The following is an 18,744-nucleotide window of genomic DNA, read 5'->3' as shown; positions in this document are numbered from 1 at the left end:
CACTGGTACAGACAGGCTGAATGAGGAAGCAACCCTTTAGAGCTAGAAGTAGCCACCAGAACAGTACATTAACTGTCCTCCTTCAGCCACACTAAGTATGTGCAGTGATTTGTTTTGTTTTAAAACAAAGATAACCTGTAAAACAATTTGCAAGCTTTCTTTATATTTAGCAAAGGAGAAGATTTTTTTCCTCTTTTAATACTAGCATAGATGAGATTTCAAATGCAAGAGCCCTATTAAAATTAAACCTACATGGTCAATGATTTAAGAGGCAGCTGAAACTGTAAACAAAGTCTTTCTCCTGAGCACAAGCGTGGAGAACTTTGCTTTACATTTCATCACAGATTAAGTAACTAAACTTCAAGAAAAGATGCAAGGAAGAGACAGGCAAACAAGGGGACTTCAGTAAGGTTATTACCAAACGCCTGATATAGCAAAGCAAAACCAAGCCCCTGTGCCCTGGGCAAAGGTGCAGCTGCAGGTCGCAGAAAGCTCTTTTTCATGGCCTCATGAGCAGTAGGTTTGTGCACTGACCCTTTAAACCCCGCTGCCACACCTCTCGTTTGGCCAAGTTTGCCTTGCTGTGAGCAGGCAGAAAGTAAGCACTTCTTCCAAATTAAAAAACCAAACACGATACACTTAAAGACATCTGTCAGCTTGCGACAGCCAGGCTAGGCTACAAATGCCCCGGCGTACTTGCCAGGAACATCCCTACCACATTCAAAATGGGGTTGGTGTCACCAGTGTCAGTGTATTTTAAGTTTTTATCAAATAAAACATACCCTTAGACGGTTCAAGTAAACCTCAGACCTTAAAACTGGGACACATGCACACACACAGCCCCTGAACTGAAACAGGGTCATGGTTGGTCTGAAGTTCCCATCCCCAACTCCAACAACTCCATGAGGTATTCCCCCAGGTGCCAGACCTGTTTGCCCTGACTGAGCATGACATCAGCCATCCAGGCACATCTCTCTCTGTTCGAAGGTGTTTGGCAAAATGCCAGGGATTTGAAAGCCCAGCAGTAAGCCCTCCTGCTTCCAAAAGGAAATGAATGGATGAAATCAGCATTGGGGTGACCTAACATGTCCTGATAAAATGGGTGAGATGATGAAGCACCTTTAGGAAACTTCTCCAGCAGCAGTTCATCTATTCCAGGCATTTGATTACACACTGGAGTAAAGACCATTTGATTAAACATATTTAAAAGCCACATTGATTAAAAAAAGCTGCTTGAGTATGAGGAGAGGAAACAAGACTATTGGGAGTCACCTGCAAGGCCTAGGCAGGGAACAAGTTCAGCTTTGATCTGTGATGGTTAGAAGCTTTAGCCCAAGCTTTGGGAAGGTGCTGCCCTGGAGAGAAGAGCAAAGTCTGACTCCCAGGGAAGTTCCTCCCAGACATTTTCTGCAAGGCTGGTCTCCTGCTTGTGCCCAGAGCCATCCTGGTATCCCAAAGCTCTGCTGTCCTTGGCCACAAACACTCAGAAGCTCAGGAAGGAAAGCCAGGGGAGAGGAAAAGGAAAAACAACTCTTTTTTCCCCAGCAAGTGTGAGCCTATTCATGATGAATGCCAGCTCTGATTGCCTATTCATGATGAACGCCAGCCCTGATTGCACACAGGACAGACGGGGGGGACAGACGGGGGAGATGGACCAGCCATGAAAACCACCCTCCACGGACACCCTCACCTGCTGACTGCAGCCAGGGCCCTGGTGCCAGCACCAGGCTTGGAACACTGCCCTGTCTGGAGCCGAACCAACGCTGGCCCTGCAAACACACAGAGACCCACACACCATGGTTGCGGGACAGGCTCCGTCCAAAAGAAGAGATGAAGAGCATCCCACCTGCTGGTTGCAGCATCTCATAGAGGTAGCCTGGCCAGCAACACCAAGCCCAGCATGGCTAACAGTGCTGCAGCATCAGCCCACTGAGGACACACACCTGCCAAGTCTCACAGCAGGCAACCTGTGCTTAAATTGGCTTTAACTAGTTTAAAGCTGGGGAGAAGGGAGGTAAGTTGTGTTTCTAGTCCCACCTGAGTCTGCACGAATACAACCACCCCCAAAGCACACAGCACACCCCACAGCAGCTCAGCCTCTGAGTGCCAGCAGCCAGAAACCCACCATGCCACCAAAGCAATCCCACATCGGAGGCTGCCACCAGCAGCAAGGCACCAACCTTTTGCCCACAATATTTGCCTCTTCCCACGTATGTGGGCAATGTCTGCTTTTCAGAGAAGCTCAGCCTAGGGCAAATGCAACTGCTCCCCTTTCACAACACAGCCCCTGAAATTGGGTTTCAAGGCTGCCACGCTCGATAACACCCCTCAAGGCTGCGCAAGAGAACCATGCTGCATCTGTCTGAGCAAATGGAAAACACCCACCAAAAAAACAAAGAACAGCTCACAAGACACCAGATCTCGCAGGCTGTCCTCAGCACCCCAAAAGCCTTACAGCCACCGTCCCTCCCAGTCCATCTCCACCAATAAGACCCAGAGAGGACTACGAAGATACAATCATATGCACACACCCCATGAACTATAGGGAGGAAGGACTGTTCCTAAATATGCTATACCAAGTCAGGTGGATGCCCAACCTGCCTCTTCCCAGCACCTCCCGGCTGAGAGCGGACCCAGGGCTGGAGACCTGCCTCCTTCTAGAAACCCAATCCTTCCTCGTTTTGAGTTAACACTCAAAACCCACCTGTGGACCCATCGCCTCCTCACCCGAGTCTAATTCAGCTCCAGGAGCATGCACCACCAGGAGCTGCTGGCTGCTTCTGCAAGGCAGGAGGGAAGCAAAGTCCAGGAGATGTTGGGTGTGAGGCTTACCAAGTCAGCACCGGTCCTGAACAGAGCGCCTTTTGTTCCCGACCTCCCAGCTGCCCCGATAAGGAGAGGCGAGCTAAGGCACACTTCCCTGACGTGTGACTGCAGCCCTCCTGGTTACATGAATACCAAAATAAAAGCACGCCTTCGAAGCCCCACGCAATGGCCAGCCCCGCTCCAGGTATGCGTGCCTTCTTTTCCCATTAAACCATCACCAATTAAAAAACAGTTAATTTTGAAGAGGACTTATAGAGGCTTCCAGGGCTTATCTCATCCTTCCTGGTATTCCTGGTGAATATTTAAGCACTAAATGACAAATTCCTTCCTTATAGCCACAAATAGAAAAATGAATAAAGCTTGCCTTGCTCACTAGGGGAAGATCAGGAGCACTTTTCTACTGATAAGCAATCACAATCACTGTTTGGGTGACTCAAACAGCAATTTGTGATATGCAGTGACAATATTGCCCTCAAAGAAGGGCTGGTGCTTCAGTCATCAGTGATAACCAAGTTTACAAACACACCAACCCCACCACTGCCTGAGCTCTGCATTGCCCTCACCCAAGCAGCTGCTTTCTGCAAACACAGGAGCCCTGTCAGAGCCAGCGCCACAGGGTGACCTGATCCACAGGATCCTCCCTTCCCCACGGCACCCACTTGCATACAGAGACAAAGTCCTCAACAGTGCAGTTTGCAATGCACTGCTCAAACCCAGAAGTTCTGAGGGTTTTGTCTGTTTTTCCTGTTTCCTCTCTACAGAAACTTAACGTACTTCAGACCTCAGTCTCCCTTAATCATGCTTGTCTAGCACAAACTTACTTCTTTCCGTTACCTTCACAAATCACATTTTCCCATTTTCTCTGGGTTATCCTTGCTGCTCTCTAGGCCACATCCTTCCTGAAGCACAGTGCCCTGAGCAGGACCTACGACTCAGCAACACTGACTGGAAGTGTCTTGCACCTTGATAACCAATTGACCTTCTGTGCTGAGTCCAAAAAAAATAAGGAATCCTGCTAACAAGCACAGTAACAGGGGAATTATGCTTTAACCCAAGCTCTCTTCCTGGCTCTGTTTGGATCTGCTACTCAACTGAGCAGGTCACAGCCCTTTTGCTCTCCCAGCTCCTCTGTGTGCTGCAAAGAGCTCAGGGAAGGTCTAGCAGTGCTGCGAGGAGCCCAAAGTCAGATGCACCTACAGTAAACAGGAAACGCCAATCGCTGCCAGTTTTACTTTTCAAACTCTTATTGAGACACCTTTGCTTCCAACACTGCTTGGCCCTCTCACAGCCTCCTGATGCTGCTGTTACACCACGTCCCAGCCTGCCCGGTGTGCTGCAGTCCAGCTCCCACATTTCTCAGTCTCACGCATTGCACTCGCGGTTCACGATAAGGCTTCAAGGTCCTTGTTTTCCAAGCTCCTTCCAACCTATCTTGTGCAAGGCAAACACTCCGACTAGGATCTTTTCCAACCAGCAAAGAAATTTCTCACCGTAACCCTGAACTAGAGTCCTGCCTTCAGGGACATTTTAGCCCAATTTACACTCCCATCCTTTCCTCTAAGCAGTACTGAGTCTACACAACATATGAATTTCCTTGGTATTTTCAGGCTTTTTGTTACCAAGTTATCACTACAAACTGATTTTGGAGTTCAGTCCAGCAGTTTTAGCAATTTGATTACTGTATTTTCTTGTGCCTAATCATTACAAAGATAATACAGACTGTTCACTTGTTTGCTGTGAAAGCATGCTCCATGCAAGTGAACAGGATGGGCAGCTCCCTTCACCTCTCTATGCAGGGGAGCAGAAAGGCTTTGGGGACAGTGAGGACATTGCTCAGGGCTCCACATGCTTCCCCCCCAGGGGACAGATGAACAGACATAAAACTGTATCCATCATGTTTCACAGCCCTGCAGTTCTGGCCACTTATGAGATTTTAAGCACAGCAGCTGTTTATGACAAAATTAACACCAATTCCAGCAGCTGACTTGGAGAGGGATTTGTGATTTTCTTTTGCTGGGATACAACGATGCTTTTGGGTCAATGCTGTGAAGAGAAGCTCATTGAGAGCAGTCCTTCCAAACAGGGGAATGGCACTGGTAAAGAAAGTCTGAGCTGAGGGGTGAAGAGTTGCAGCCTTCACACGCTGCTGTCTCATCTCCATCTTCCCATCCCCACTGCTGCTGTGGTGGTACAGCAGTGCCAGCGTGGCAGAGGACTGCAGATCTTCATGCCTGCACTAGGGTAGTCAGGAAACAGCCCACAGGGTCCCTGTCAGAGCTGGTCAGCTGAACCCCAGGTCTGCCCTGGGCAGCTCAGAGGTTGGCTGCCTTTGAAGGCTGCAAAAGCTTAACCCCATCTTTTCAGACCAGCTGGCCTCTACCAGACATACATCTACTGGTACAAATGGTATGGAGAGGCAGAGGAAGAAAAACCTCACGTAAACTGATGAGAACTGCAAAGCAGGTCCACTGCCAAGGTGGAAAACACGTACTCCAGATACTCTCTCTGCTCATGTGGCACAGCTCTCTCTGCCTTAGGGGAAGGCAAATAACTTCCTGGGGAGTCTGTAACAAGAAAGAAAGGCTCAGAAGGCCCACGGGGCTACCAGGAGGAGAGACAGTGAGTCTACAGCAGACCACACCACACAGGCTCGTTGCAAAACACAAGCCACAAGGAACGATAGCTGATGCCTCCAGGGAATAGCTCCTGCGCACCCAAGTTGCGGTACACCACGCACTCTCAGCACCAGCTTCTGTGTTACCAGTGCACAGCTAGAATCCTACAAGTCTTTGGTCCCCTTTGCAGAAACTCTGAGCAGCTGAAGAAATCCAGCAATGTGGATTTAAATTGCCTCACTCTAATTTTTGCTCTTTGTCCTGGTTTCAGCTGGGATAGAGTTAATTTTCTTCCTAGTAGCAGGCATAGTGCTGTGGTTTGGATTTAGTAGGAGAAGAATGTTGATAACACACTGATGTTTTTAGTTGTTGCTGAGTATTGCTTATGCTAGTCAAGGACTTTTCAGCTTCCCATGCTCTGCCAGGTGCACAAGAAACTGGGAGGGGGCACAGCCAGGCTAGTTGATCCAAACTGACCAAAGGGCTATTCCATACCATATGACGTCATGCTCAGTATATAAACTGGGGGGGGGTTGGCTGGGGAGCAGCGATCGCTGCTCGGGAACTGTCTGGGTATCGGTCGGCGGGTGGTGAGCAATTGCATGGTGCATCACTTGTTTTGTATATTATTATTGTTATTATCATTATTATATTGTTATTATTATCATTACTATTTTACTTTATTTCAATTATTAAACTGTTCTTATCTCAACTCAGGAGTGTTTCTCACTCTTACTCCTCCGATTCTCTCCCCCATCCCATTGGGGTAGGGGGAGTGAGCGAGCGGCTGCATGGTGCTTAGTTGCTGGCTGGGGCTAAACCACGACACCCTTCAAGAAACATTAAATTCTATTTCTCCAGATGAAAAGAAATTCCAGCTTTAAGAGGCAATAGTTCTTTCAGCAGCTGCCAGCTGCGCCTCCAGACGGGCAGACTGGAGAGAGCCAGGGGTTATCCCCTCCTCCCAAAACGCACAAAACTAGATGCGGGACCTCACTACGGACCGCTTTACTTCCCAGATCCACTCCTGCTGTGCTGTACAACTTGCTACTGAACGTTTAGCCAGAGGCGACACGCCCGAGGGCGGTACGGCTCGCAGGGCGCCCGCCAACGCCGCTCCGGCCGCTCCCGGCCGCCCAGCAGATGGCGGCAGCCCCGCGCCAGGCGCGCCCCGCCCGCCCCGCGCCTCTCGCCCGGGGAGGCTGCACCGCCCGCATTTGCGGGGCGCAGGAAGGGCCCTTCTGGGACCTGCCCGGCCCCAGTTCCCATGGCTAAAGCGGGCATTTGCGCTATTTATCGTGCTCCCGGCCTGCCTTTATGAGCACAGCTTTGCACCGGCTCTGCCTCTCCTCCAGCCCAAGGTTACACATCTCCATGCTCAATCCCAGCGTAACTGTCGCAGCTCACCGAATTTTTGTGGCTTGCTTTCACTTTGGGAGAGTCAGCCTCCCTGCTCCGCATTGCTCAAGCGGGCTCATCTGCCCCCAGGAGTCAGGGCAGAGGCGACAGAGAGCCCTTGTCCTAGGGCAAGGCACAGCAGGCATCAAGAAAGCTAACTCCAAATTCACACCTCCCCCCCCCCCCCCCCAGACCCCCCGGGCACTGCAAACGAGTCCATGTCCCTCAGAACTGAGTCACGAGCTTCATGGGAGCTTGCAAGGGAGGTGAGCATAACTCCTACCTTCCAGCTAGTCAGCAGCAAAGCTGCACTAGCCCGGCCTGGGGGAAAACAGGCAAGAACTCGGGTGTCTGGACAGACTCCAAGCTCCCTTTACATAGCTTTTACAAAGCAGGGTAGCCAAAACCACTGTAATTATTTTTCAGTGACGTTTCTCTGCAGAAGCGGAAAGCAGTAAGCCTGTCACCCAGCTGCCCTGCAACCACCACACTTCCACCTCAATCAGGGAGAAACACACTACCTGGGGCTGCAGGCAGGCAGGTAAACCCGGCGACGTGATGCTCTCCCTGCTCTGGAGCAGGTGTACAGGGGATGAGATTCTTCTTGCGCACGTGACAGCAGAGCACTAGGGGTTGTGATGAGCCCCCTGCAAGCACAGCTGGACACATAAGAAGCCACACAGCTGCAGGAACCCAGGCTCCTGCATTTCCAATCCCCCACAAGCCACTGTCTGAGTGGAGCCATGCAACCAGAAATCCTCTTTGAAAACTGTTTAACATACAGACCCGTCTGCTGCACAGACCTGGCAAGGTGCAACAAGAGCCAGAAGCTCCACGCCACATCAGGAGCCACATCAGTGGCTGAATTGTGGAAGTATCCGACATTACAAAGGGTCCCTACGAGAAGTGTCAAGGTTCAGACCTCACCCCCTTTGAGAGGCTTGTACGCCCTTACTGGAAGATGCAAGTGTTGGTGGTTCTCTCTGTAGAGCAAACACTCACTGAAAGACACTAATACTGGGCACTCAGGGTTTTCCGCAGATCTTCAGCTCTTTCTGATGACAGCCACCAGAAGAGGGGATGAGTCACCAAGAAGAGCAATCTTATTAACAAAGGGAAGACACTGTCATTTAGACTGCACTTGTTTGCACTTATTTGAACAAATATTTAGGAGAAAAGCTCTCTGTCAGGGCCCCAACACTTCTAAGAGCCAAGCACTCAAGCCACTGTGATTTTGTGCTGTTTAAGGGAGACCAGAGCAGATACTCCAAATCCAGCAACCACGACTACTCTCAGCACCATGGCACAGCAAATGCGGCACCACTTCTTCAGCTCGCCTTTCAAACGCCCTCTGATGTGACATCAGAAAAGCTAGCTGCGCTCCCTCGCCCCATGGCCCTACCAAAGCAAGGGGGGCTCACCCGTCGTCTAAGTCCACCAGTTGCATTTTGGGGGCTGAGAAAGAAGCTGTTGTGTTAAAGAAGCTGTTTAGCTGCCTGGTGGTCCCATGTAGCAGCAAGTTTTATTGCTGCGTGTGCTCTGTGCACTGTCTTCCCAGGTCTGAAACGGGGACATTTGAGAATACAAACTGCTTTTCGGTGGTGTGGGAGGTCTACTTGGAGGAAAGGCAACACCTTCACTTTTGGAAGGGTGCTTTCCCCTCCTCCTCTCTTCCAAGCAAGGTGGAATATATATATTGGGAAAGGCCATTTATTCTGTTTTCTGTCTTACGATTTCCAGAGCAGCTGCCTGCTGCACCTAATGAAGCAGATAGCTCTGCCAGGCAGGGCAGCACGATGCTCTGGTGAAAAACACTCATTTGCTGCTCCCAGCAGGTTGCTTTGTACGACAGCTTCTCCCTTCCCCCCTCCCTGAAACAGCTCAAGCTTTCCAAGCTACAGCACTACAGGACGTGTGGAATAAAACGCATGTTGGGAGCTCACTGCTCAGCTAAACAAGAACAAAAAACCACACGCCCCAAGACACCAGTTTATTTTTACACTTGCAACACTGAGTGGTATTTCTTGATCTTGTTCTCATTTGCTGAACCTCTACAAAATCCTTGCAGGCTAGAAATTATTTCGAATCATGTATCCAAGACAACAAAGGTAGTTCTTCCCCAGCATATTAAATGTAGACACCAACAGAGCTCTGATCTTTAGACTATTACCCTGAATTCAGTAAAAGAATCCATTTACAACTTTCTGAAAAGGAGATTTCCAGATTCATCACCTTTTTCCTTTGGGTCACCTTGTCATTTCAAGGAAACAGTGGCCCAGCAGCAGAAGTATTTCATCCCAGCAGGGCACACACCCAGCTTGTTGGTACTCCTGCCCAGAATAGCTTGCAGCACTGACAAGAGCTCATCTATGTTAAATTAGCCCTTAGAAAACATCCCTGCTCTGAATCTCAGAGAAGACTGTCCCTTGACACAGGTCTGAAGAGCAAGAAGTGAAAGCCCTTGGCCCGCACAAGCACTGTGACACAGACTGTCAGCCTCTAAACTGCTCAGTCCAGCAGTTAAAAAGCACATTTATGACCTTGTCCGAGATAAAGAATATGAAACTCTCTCTCCCTTCCTGTCCGCCTTCTACCCAGCTATCACTGGCTTTTGTAACTATCTTTCAAAAAGGAAAAATAATCTAATATTCAACACACCCTTGAAAGCCTTCTGGGGGGGAACCCAGGATCAGATGCTCTTAAGGCTGTGTTCATCCAAGCAGTCTTAAGGGAATAAGTGACTTGCTCAGGGTGACAGTGCAAGTCCATTCACCTGATCAAGAACGGGAGCCAGCAAACCAGCTCAAGAGAAAACCCGCAACCTGGCTGGGAAATGGGATGGTCGACTGTCAAGCACAAACTGTCAAAGTGTGAGCTTCAAGCCATCTTAAGTGATGGACCTGTGCTTCTCACTAACATGGGGAAGACTAGTTGCCCAACACCCACTTTATCATTAGGAAACTCAAAAGAATAGCTTGAGCCTTTTATCAAGAAGTCACAAGGCCAAAATAACATATTGCAGACTCTACAAAGCACAGATACATATATTTGCATGCAAATATAAAGGAGGTTGGGAGTCCCTTTGCAAGTAACAACTTGTGCGATAAAAGCATCCAGGGTACTAAGACCAAGAGTCAAAAACCTGAAGAGGAAAGTTTGGAAAATGAAAGGCAGAAGGAAGCTATTCAGTCCCCACGTGGGACTCGGGAGCTAGCCAGCCCTTTGCTCTGAAGGCACCTGCAGCACCTTCTGCTCCAGGCTGGAAGGAACAGAGCAGGAAGGGAGGAAGCCTACCAAGCAAAGCTCAAAAGCCCACAAACACAGACAACAGGTCACTGTAACAGCAGCCTCCTTTCTAGCTAGGGAGAGCAGATACAGGATGTTACTGCAGTATGCTCCTGTGCTAAGGAAGACAGAAGGGAACTGAGGGATGGAGGCCATAACTTCAACAAAAGGGAGAAAAACCTTGTCAGTTCAGTACCCTTGATCAAGCTCAAGAATAGAGAAGAGAATCTAAATTTTGTCTCCTGCTCTGCCTTTTACTGGCCAAACAGCACTGAGTGCCAACATCCAACTGCTCTGCTGTGCCTCTCAAGTAGGCTTCCAGCTGGTACATCTCAAAATCAGGCTCAGGTTCTCCAACCTCAGAAACTCCAGCAAGATGACAAACACAACAGCAGCAGGCACTCTTCCCACACTGCTGGTGTTTCACTACAAAAAAGAGCTCCCTCTTTCACCCAGGGCACCATGCTCTGGCATTCTGCGAGCTAACACAGCACTAGCTGTGGGTTTTTCTTGAACACCAATTTTAAGTTAAACAGCACCAAATGCTTGGTGCAAATTCTCTGGGCCAGTCACCCACAGATTAAAGGATTTGTCTTTACTACACATTAAGCGCCTCTGAGCCCTACCACAGCAAATGCTCTTCTCCCCCAGCCAAACTCTCTGTGCTCAAGTCTCACACTGTATACAGCTGACATTTGTAGGACTGCACTGATACTTGCCTCAAATGTGACGAAGTCATCAAACTCATCAGGACAGGCCGGGGCTTCCTCCTCAGGGGTATATCCCATATCATACAACTGGCTGTCAGGATCTGCAGAAGAAAATAAAAAAGAAAGAATCACCAAAAGGAAATGCACACCCTCAGATGAAGGATGGCTTTGGGAAACACAACAGTAGAAGGACAAGAACTTCCTCTTGCACACACCAGTGCCTTCAGCTTTCAAGAAAGGACCTCTGCTTCCAGGCATCCCACCACCATCTCAGGTGGAAGACAATTGGGATGGCTGCTCCCTGGCAGAGGTCCTATGGGGCCCCTTGCTGCTCCGATGGGTCTAGCACCTGGATTCATTCCTACCCCACCATGGTCTCCATTCCTTTTCCTGGTTTCTTCCCTATCTCCGCTTCCTGCATCCTCTTATTCTTCTCCCAGAAGGCTTTAATCCTGCTGTAGGCAGGGAATACATTAGATCTATGTGTGACAGCCAACTACCATGGGAACCACAGAGAAAGCAGGCTGCACTGAAGCTTTTATCATCTACTGCTCCTCCTATGGCCAGCTACATCAGGAGCTGTCCTCACAGGCGGACAGGAAAACAGGAGGTTTTCAAGGAGATTTATTTAAAAAAAAAAAAAATTACTCCTCCCACCCCCAAACACCCATCTGCAGCAGAGTGGATCAGCATTTCTCCAAGCCCTTCAACCAAGGAAGGGAGCATAAATTCCCCTTGCTCCCTCAAGCAACAGCTAATGCCTGATCCAGCAAACAACCTAGATCACAGGCTGGAAACACCAAATCAAGATCAGATGCTGCAGTCCCAAAACCACATGCCTTGGAGCTGCAAGTGTTGTGGCACTAGGTTTGTCTGATGTTGATAAACTTGGCCAGGCAGAGGGAGTCATTATGTCAGTGCTCCTGAGAAAGCTCAGCAATCACCCAGATTTGGGGAGGGACAGGCTCTCCTTTTACAGCTACTCAAGGCAGATAATGAGAGAAGAGCTACAAAGCAGGGTCTGCTTTCTGCATCCTTCAGGCTGGTAGCTACCCAGCAGGCTGGCAGCACAGCCAATTCAGACGTCTCCAAGGCTTGAGTTTAAACCAAAGGGGCACATAAGTCACATGACATTTTGCTGCAGCTGAGCAGCACAGCCACCCAGACAGGATCATACGCTGCTTCCCTCAAAGGTTGTATCCCTTATACAGTCACAGCCAGGGTTCCTGCTTTGGGTCTATCTCCAGATATCAAGAAACGCCATTTTTCATTAAGGGATCTGTACAGCTAGCACAAAGTCAAGGAATTAGGGCACAGGACAGAGTAAGGAGTCAGGCTTGCTTGCAGCAACACCCTCCCCAGTGCCTCTTTCAGCTGACCATTAAATGCAAACATAGTCAGGGCCCCCGGAGATCCTGGAGCCACCGACCTGATGGGTATCAGCACCCCATGGGGGTGGGAGAAGATGAGCATGCAGCACTGAGAAACAAGCCCTCCCCTAACCTGGGTCTGGGGCTCCCAGGGGTTAGACTGTAAATCAAAACCATGAATAATCCAAATTGTTTTTCCAGAAACAAGCATACGATGCTGTGCTCTACAGTAAGCACACAGCAGGGTCATGGCTTCATTGGATGAAAGGTGCTCTTGTTCACTATTTATGACTTCAGTATCCCTGCTGCTCTCCCTGCTCGCAGCCCTGGGCAGCAGTGCTGCTATGAGCTTCACTGCTATGAGCTGTGCTTCCAACTGCCAGCGCTCCTGCATGTTGGAGGTGCTCCTGCCGAGCAAGGCAGGAAGATGCACATGAAAATGCTGCTGCCTGAGCACACTGCTCAGGGCAAGGCAGCCTCAGGCCACCTCTTACTCTAACTAATGGCTTCAGCACTGAAGTATCTTAAGACAGTATGCTTCCTCTCCTCAAATGTTACTCTGTCCCCACCTGCACAGCTCCACCCACAGGTCTGAGTCTACAATTGGGAGGAGTTTTCTCAATAGTTATCCCTGTCCCTATTCCAAAATTTGCAAGCCTCCAGCAGGGAGGACCAAGAGGATGGGGACAGCGATCCGCTTGCTACAAAGCCATGGGAACACCCAACAGTGGGTCTCACCAAGAGGAGCCTCTGCCCACTTCTGGGAAAACCAAACAGTGATCCTGAAAGGCAACCCATGCCACATGATCGAAAGAGAGGGGACAGCCAGCAACATCTCTGGCTGACTACAGACCACAGCATGCAGACAATGGCCACCTCCAGAGAGGTGGCTGTGATGAGCATGGGAGCATCCAAAGAGCCAGATCAGCTCACTGGGAGACAGGTTGCAGGCACAGTGCCCTGGTCCTGTGCCCAGCCAGGGCTCTGCCCTGCAGCATGTCCCAGCATGAGCCCTGGTGACAGCTCTGCTCTCCACAGCCTCCAAGCATGCCCCAGCATAGCACAAATGCTTCATCTGCAGCACATCTAAATCCCCAAGCCGACAGTGGCAGGACTCCAGCCAAGCAGCTGGGTGCTGGGCAGCTACCAGTGCTTCCAGCTGCCTGATCTCGCACCTCTTCCAGACATGGCCGGGCCACCCAGCCAGCCTTACCGGTGCCCACCCTGCAAGGCCATCTCCAGTGCTGCTGGTGGCACCCCGTGGCAGCCCCAGGAACCGCAGAGCACCCTGAAGGCGGTAGAGCCAGGCACAGGCTGCTCTCTTATGCTCATTCCTGTTTAATTTCTTTTCCTCCCCCTCCAAGTAGACACACAAAAGCTTCCTGCTTTTCTACAGACACAGATAAAGACATTTATTCTGCTCATTCCTTCCAAAGGGACTTGAAGAGGGAGGATTTACAGTCAAGTGAAGGCTTCCAGTTCCCTTCAGAAGCAGGGGTATAAAGTGTGGGCAGACAGTGCACAAACAGCTCCCTGACATTGGCTGCCTCCTCTACAGCTCTTGCCCAAACCAAGTGCTCCTGGAGCCTTCCCAGCCCTTCGGGTGTTTCTTGGTGTAGGGGCAAACATGAGACTGGTTGCTCCATCTGTCTGCAGAGTGCCCAGCTCAAAGAGGGGGTCTCTGCACAGGCAGGGTTTATTTTTACAGCAAGCTCTACTATAAAAAGCAAAGGAAGACCATTTGAGGGGTCACCTGCACCCTTGCCGGTGGCAAGGCCAGCAGAAGCCATGCCCAGGAGACAGCACTCTATGCTTCCACCTCCCCATGCTCCATGTCAGAGAGCAAAGACAACCACCACCACAAACAAAGGTTGACTTTTCTGCTCAATTCATTCCCTCCCCCTCCGAAAAAGCCATATGGTGCTTTGTGTATAGGGAGAGTTGCCATGGAGAGCTTGCCTGCAAGTCTTCCAGCACAATAGGCTGCATTAAGCTTTCAAATTCCTGTGCAAAAGAGTCAAAAAACCCAACGGAATTTTGCTGCTCAACTGGCACTCCCCATGTGAAGAGCACCATCCTCCAGGTGCAGAAAGAGGCATGTGGTGAGGGCTGGAGGGCTCCACGAGCTCTTCTCCCCCACTGCACCATTAACAGTGCAGGAGGATGGCTGTGGACCACCAGCAGTAGCACTGCACAACCCTGCTCCAGTGGCACATGATGAGCACAAATGCTCGAACTCCCTCTGCTCTCCCCCTTGGACCTCAAAGCCAAATCCCAGCTGACACCCTACTCTCCCTCACATCCCCTTCTCCATGCCCCTTATACCATAAAGCATACTTTCATCTCTTACACCCATCCCTGATTTCACTCAGCCTCTTTCCTTCCTCCTCTTTGAGAGCTGATGTGGTCTTGGAGTCATCTCTTTCCAACACTGCTCAAAATCACAGCTTTTGCCCAGAAATGTGGATGTCATTAGGGACTGCCTTTTGTCCTCGCACCTGAGCGTCCATGACCAACTTTTCCTGTGGGTTCAGCTATATCCATCACTCCCACTGCTAGTCCCGTTACATCCACATACAGCCAAAAATCTCAAAGCTAAAAATCAGGCTCTAAGAGACCCTCCAGGGAGCCTTACTGCCAAACAATCTCCCTGCAAAGAGGCTAAGCTATATGCTAGGTCTTTTTGCCAAATTAATTGCACTAATTTGACTGGAATATGTGGGCAGAGTACCAAGCATCTGGATAAAGCTTTAGTTGAACTATTGTGGCAGCACTGTTTTACTAGGGTAATGCAGCTGATGTAGAATTTGCAGAAGTAATTGTAACCAGTAAAACCAGGCACGTGTACTGTAACATCCTGTGACGCTAAGGTGAATTTGGAAAGAAAAAAGATCAAAAAGCAAATGAAGTCTACTATGAGGCACCTGCACCATCCTTTTGACACCTTTTCCTGTCCCTGCCTTGAAGCTTCCTGTCGCCCAGCATGTACTTATTCAAACCCCACTGAAATCACCACCTTCCAAGCTCATTGCACTGACCACACCACTCACTTGGGAGACTGAGATTTGCAGCCATACAAGTTTTGCCACAAGTCCAGCTCTGACCAGTCAGCCACAGCACTTTCTTTTCTCCTACACATTTGATTTTGTGTTCCCCAGCACTGCCCTGTTTCTTGCTGGCTCATGCCCCTAAACTAAATCCTCCATCTCCCTCTATTCTTAAGATGCCCTCATTCGTCCCGGCATTTAAAAAAACCTGTTGTCCAAACACTATTATGTAAAGCTTCTGACAAGGACCATCTCTGTCCAAACACATCTATCTGCATGCTCTCCCACTGATGGGGTACTCACTCTTGTCTTTTACACCATCTGCAAGACAAGGGCAACCTTTGTCCAGTATCCATCAAGCCTCTAGAGCCACTGGCTGACTCTGAGGAGCAGCACAGCCAACAGCAGAGACACAGCCAGCTGCACAGAGATTTCTCCTGGACATATGGCATACATGCAGCTAGAGAACAAGCAGGACAGGTCCTGGGCTCTTCATGGGAGTGAATGTGTGCTGAGCTCTTGCAGCAGCCAGAGATGCACCCTTCACCATCTCGTGCTGACAGGAGAATCGCTGTGCTTTGAAAGGGCTCAGATCATAGAATCATAGAATGCTCTGGGTTGGAAGGGACCTTTAGAGGTCATCTAGCCCAACCCCCCTGCAGTGAGCAGGGACAGCTTTAACTAGATCAGGTTGCTCAGAGCCCCATCCAACCTGACCTTGAATGTTGCCAGGGATGGGGCCTCTACTACATCTCTGGGCAACCTGTTCCAGTGCTTCACCACCCTCATTGTAAAAAATTTCTTTCTTATGTCTAGTCTAAATCTGTTCTCCTTTAGTTTAAATCCATTATTCCTTGTTCTGTCACAACAGGCCTTGCTAAAAAGATTCTCCCCATCCTTCCTGTAGGCTCACTTTAAGTACTGGAAGGCCACAATAAGGTCTCCCCCACAGCCTCCTCTTCTCCAGGCTGAACAACCCCAACTCTCTCAGCCTGGCCTCATAGGAGAGGTGCTCCAGCCCTTGGATCATTTTGGTGGCCCTCTTCTGGACCTGCTCCAACAGGTCCATGTCCTTCGTGTGTGAGGGCTCCAGAGCTGGATGCAGGGCTCCACGTGAGGTCTCACCAGAGCAGAGCAGAGGGGCAGAATCACCTCCTTCGACCTGCTGGCCATGCTTCTTTTGATGCGGCCCAGGATATGGTTGGCTTTCTGGGCTGCAAGCACACATTGCTGGCTCATGTCCAGCTTTTCATCTACCAGTACCCCCAAGTCCTTCACAGGGCTGCTCTCAATCCCTTCATCCCCCAGCCTGTATTGATATCGGGGGTTGCCCCGTCCCAAGTGCAGGACCTTGCACTTGGCCTTGTTGCACCTCATGAGGTTCACAGAGGCCCACCCCTCCAGCTTGTCCAGGTCCCTTTGGATGATATCTCATCTTCCTGGCGTGTCAACTGCACCACTCAGCTTGGTGTCATCTGCAAACTTGCTGAGGGTGCACTCGATCCCACTATGTCATTGATGAAGATGTTAAATAGCACCAGTCCCAGTACGGACCCCTGAGGGACTCCACTTGTCACCAGTCTCCATGTGGACATCGAGCCATTGACCACTACCCTCTGGATGTGACCATCCAGCCAATTCCTTATCCATCGAATAGTCCACCCATCAAACCCATATCTCTCCAATTTAGAGAGAAGGATATTGTGGGGGACTGTGTCGAATGCTTTACAGAAGTCCAGATAGATGACATCCATTGCTTTTCCCTTGTCCACTGATGCAGTCACTCCTTCATAGAAAGCCACTGGGTTGGTCAGGCAGGACTTGCCCTTGGTGAATCCGTGCTGGCTGTCTCAAATCACCTCCCTGTCCTCCATGTGCTTGAGCGTATCTTCTAGGAGGATCTGCTCCATGATCTTCCCAGGCACAGAGGTGAGGCTGACAGGTCAGTAGTTCCCAGGGTCCTCCTTTCTTCCCTCTTTAAAAATGGGCACAACATTCCCCTTTTTCCAGTCAGCAGGGACTTCACCTGACTGCCATGACTTTTCAAATATCATGGAGAGTGGCTTGGCAACTACATCAGCCAATTCCCTCAGGACTCTGGGGTGCATCTCATCAGGTCCCATAGACTTGTGTACACTGAGGTTCTTCAGGTGGTCTCGAACCTGATCTTCCCTTGCAGTGGGAGGGGCTTTACCCCCCTGGTCCCCATCTTTTGGTCCATCGAATTGGGAGGGGTGAGGAGAGAGGTTGTTGGTGAAGACTGAGGCAAAGAAGTTGTTGAGTACCTCAGCCTTCTCCTCGTCCATTGATACAAGTTCGCCATTCTTGTTCATCAGGGGGGTACGCTTTCTTTAACCTTCCTTTTCCGGTTGACATACCTGCAGAAGCCCTTCTTGTTATTCTTTACATCCCTTGCCAAATTCAGCTCCATCCTCACCTTGGCCTTCCTGACCCCCCCTCCCTACACAACCAGGCAGTTTCCCTGTATTCCTCCCAGGACACCTGTCCCTACTTCCACTGCCTGTGCAGTTCCCTCTTGCTCTTTAGTTTGAGCAGCATGTCTCGACTCAGCCATGCTGGTCTCCTCCATTCCTTGCCTGGTTTCTTATACCTGGGGACTGAGAGCTCTTGCGCTCTATGGAAGGTGTCCTTAAAGATCTGCCAACTCTGTTCCATTCCCCTGACCCTGAGGACCGTCTCCCAGGGGGTCCTTCTGACTAACTCCTTGAAGAGCTGGAAGTTTGCTTTTCTAAAATTTAGGGTCCTGACTGTACTCGTCACTTTTCCCATGTCCCTCAGGAGCATGAACTCCACCAACACATGATCACTGCAGCCCAAGCTGCCTCCAGTCTTGACATCACCAATGAGCTCACTTGCATTGGTGACCATCAGGTCTAGTATCGTGTCTTCTTGGGTAGGGGTGTCTATTACCTGGCTTAGGAAGTTGTCGTCTATGCATTCTAGGAATCTCCTGGATTGCCTACAGCTCACCGTGTTGCTTTTTCCAGCAAATGTCGGGGTGGTGGAAGTCCCCCAGGAGGACAAGAGTCTGCAAGCGTGAAGCCTCCTGGAGCTGGAGGAAGAAGGCTTCATCAGCAGGCTCCCCTTGATCAAGCGGCCTGTAGTAGACACCAACCACAAGGTTCCCTTTGTTGCCTCTGCCTCTGATTCTTACCCATAAGCTTTCAACCTGCTCATGGCTATTCTTCAGGGACAGCTCTTCACCCTGTATTGATTTCTTTACGTAGAGGGCAACACCTCCGTCCCTCCTTCCTCACCTGTCCCTTCTGAACAGCCTGTAGCCATCGATAGCCACATTCCAGTTGTGGGATCCATCCCACCAAGTTTCAGTTATGGCAATCAGGTCATAGCTTTCTAGTAGCACAGCAGCTTCCAACTCGTCCTGTTTGTTCCCCATGTTGTGTGCGTTCGTGTACAGGCATTTCATCTGGGCTGTTGGCTGTGTCACCTTCTTAGTGGAACATCCCTTGTT

Source organism: Pelecanus crispus, chromosome 11, assembly GCF_030463565.1.
Source record: "Pelecanus crispus isolate bPelCri1 chromosome 11, bPelCri1.pri, whole genome shotgun sequence".
NCBI classification, from domain to species: Eukaryota; Metazoa; Chordata; class Aves; order Pelecaniformes; family Pelecanidae; genus Pelecanus; species Pelecanus crispus.
The sequence above is the reverse complement of the archived record's forward strand: the minus strand, read 5'-3'. Positions refer to the sequence as shown.